The sequence below is a fragment of the Mustela lutreola genome, chromosome 10 (genome assembly GCF_030435805.1).
Source record: "Mustela lutreola isolate mMusLut2 chromosome 10, mMusLut2.pri, whole genome shotgun sequence".
In the NCBI taxonomy this organism is placed as follows: domain Eukaryota; kingdom Metazoa; phylum Chordata; class Mammalia; order Carnivora; family Mustelidae; genus Mustela; species Mustela lutreola.
Window position 1 is genome coordinate 68,899,664 of NC_081299.1, and position 2,443 is coordinate 68,902,106.

At 38.4% G+C, this 2,443-nt stretch overlaps 1 pseudogene; it reads right to left on the bottom strand.

Moving 5' to 3' along the window:
• Positions 1-212: 212 nt before the first annotated feature.
• LOC131810522 (tigger transposable element-derived protein 1-like) lies at positions 213-1,985 on the bottom strand (annotated as a pseudogene).
• Between the last annotated feature and the right edge of the window lie 458 nt (positions 1,986-2,443).

Here is a 2,443-nt window from a genome sequence, read left to right on the forward strand (position 1 = left end):
GAAGGAAAATTAGAGGCATACCTCCAAGATTTTGCAGATTTAGTTCCAGATTACTGCAATAAAGTGAATATTGCAATCAAGTGAGTCAAATGAGTTTTTTGGTTTCCTAGTGCATATAAAAGTTATGTTTACATTATACTGTAGTTTATTAAGAGTACAGTAGCATTCTGTCTAAAGCAGCAATGTACATACCTTAACTAAACAGTGCTTTATTACTTAAAAATGCTAATCATCATCGAAGCCTTTAGGGAGTCACGATCTTTTTGTGAGGGTGTTTGCCTCAGTGTTGATGGCTACTGACTGATGAGGATGGTGGTTGCTGAAGGTTGGGGTGGCTGTGACAATTTCTTAGGATAAGGTAGCAGTAACATTTTTCATGTCAATTGATTATTTCTTTCACCAACATTTTTTTTTTCCTCCTCCAGCATGTGATGCTGTTTGATAACATTTACCCACAGCAGAACTTCTTTCTGAATTGGAGTCAATCTTCTCAAACCCTGCTGCTGCTTTATTAACTAAGTTTATGTGATATTCTAAATCCTCTGTTTTCATTTCAACAGTCTTTGCAGCATCTTCGCTAGGAGTAGATTCATCTCAAGATACCACTTTGTTTGCTCATTCCTAAGAAGCAACTCCTCACCCATGAATGTTTGATCATGAGAATGCCACTGTTCAGTCACATCTTCAGGCTCCGCTCCTAATTCTAGTTCCTTTGCTGCTTCTACCACCTCTGCAGTTACTGCCGCCAGTGAAGTGTTGGACCCTTCCAAGTCATCCATGAGGGTTAGAATCAACTTCTTCACTTCCTGTTAATATTGATATTTTGACCACTTCTTGTGAATCCCAAATGTTCTTAACAGCATCTAGAATGGAAATCCTTTCCAGAAGGGTTGACTTTGCCCAGATCCAGCAGAAGAATCATTATCTATGGCAGCTATAGCCTTAAGAAATGTATTTCTTAAATAATAAGACTTTAAAGTCAAAATGAATCCTTGATTCCTGGGCTGCAGAATGGAGGTTGTGTTAGCAGAGATGAAAACAACATGGATCTTGTGGTCCATCTCTACCAGAGCTCTAGGTTCATTGTCAACGAGCAGTAATATTTTGAAAGGAATCTTCTTCTGAGCAGTAGTTCTCAACAGTAGGCTTAAAATATTTATTAAAACATGTTATAAACAGATGTACTGTCATCCAGGCTTTGTTGCTCCATTTCTAGATCACTGGCAGAGTAGATTTAGCATCGTTCTTAAGAGTTCTAGGATTTTCAGATTGGTACATGAGCATTGGCTTCAACTTGAAATAATCAGCTGCATTGCCCTAAGAGGAGAGTCAAGTTGTCCTATGAAGCTTTGAAGCCAGCATTGACTTCTCTTCTCTAGCTATGAGAAGTCTGTCTTCTTCCAGTATAAGCCTATTTAGTCTACATTGAAAAGCTGTTGTTTAGTGTTGCTACCTTCCTTAATTATTTTAGATAAATGTCCTGGATAGCTTGCTGCAGCTTCTCTATCAGCATTTGCTGCTTTACTTTGCACTTTTATGTTATGGAGAAGACTTCTTTCCTTAAACCCCATGAGTCAACATGTGCTAGCTTCCAATTTTTCTCCTGTAGCTTCCTTACCTCTCTCAGCTCTCATAGAATTGAAGAGGGTTAGAGGGTTAGAGGGTTTGGGCCTTGCTCTGGATTAGGCTTTGGCTTAAGGGGATGCTGTGGCTGGTTTGCTCTATCCAGACCACCAAAATTTTCTTCATATCAGCAATAAGACTGTTTTGCTTTATCATTCATGTGTTCACTGAAGTAGCACTTTTAATTTCCTTCAAGGACTTTTCTTTTGCATTTATAACTTGGCTAGCTGATGCCAGAGGCCTAGCTTTCAGCCTGCTTTGGCTTTAGACATGCCTTCGTCATTCAGCTTAATCATTTCTGGCTTCTGATTTAAAGTAAGAAACATGTGACTCCTCCTTTCACTTAAATACTTAGAGGCCATTGTTGAGTTATTAATTGGCCTAATTTCAATATTGTGTCTCAGGAAATAGAAGACCCAAAGAGAAGGAGAAAAATAGGGAAACAGCTGGTCAATGGAATAGTCATAGCACACACGGTATTTATCAATTAAGTTTGCTGTCTTATATGGCACAGTTGTGGTGCCCCAAAACAATTACAGTAGTAATATCAAAGATCATTGATCACAGATACACATAGCAAATATAATAATAATGAAAAAGTTTGAAATAGTATGAGAATTACTAAAGTGTGACCCAGAGACACAAAGTAAGCATATCTGTTGGGAAAGCGTTGCTGATAGACTTGCTAGATGCAGGATTGCCACGAACCTTCCATTTGCAAAAAACGCAATATCAGCAAAGCACAAAAGAAACAGAGTAATAAAGTGAAGCACAGTAAAATGAGGTTTGCTTCTACAAGAAGAGTTCAGGGTGTGGAGAG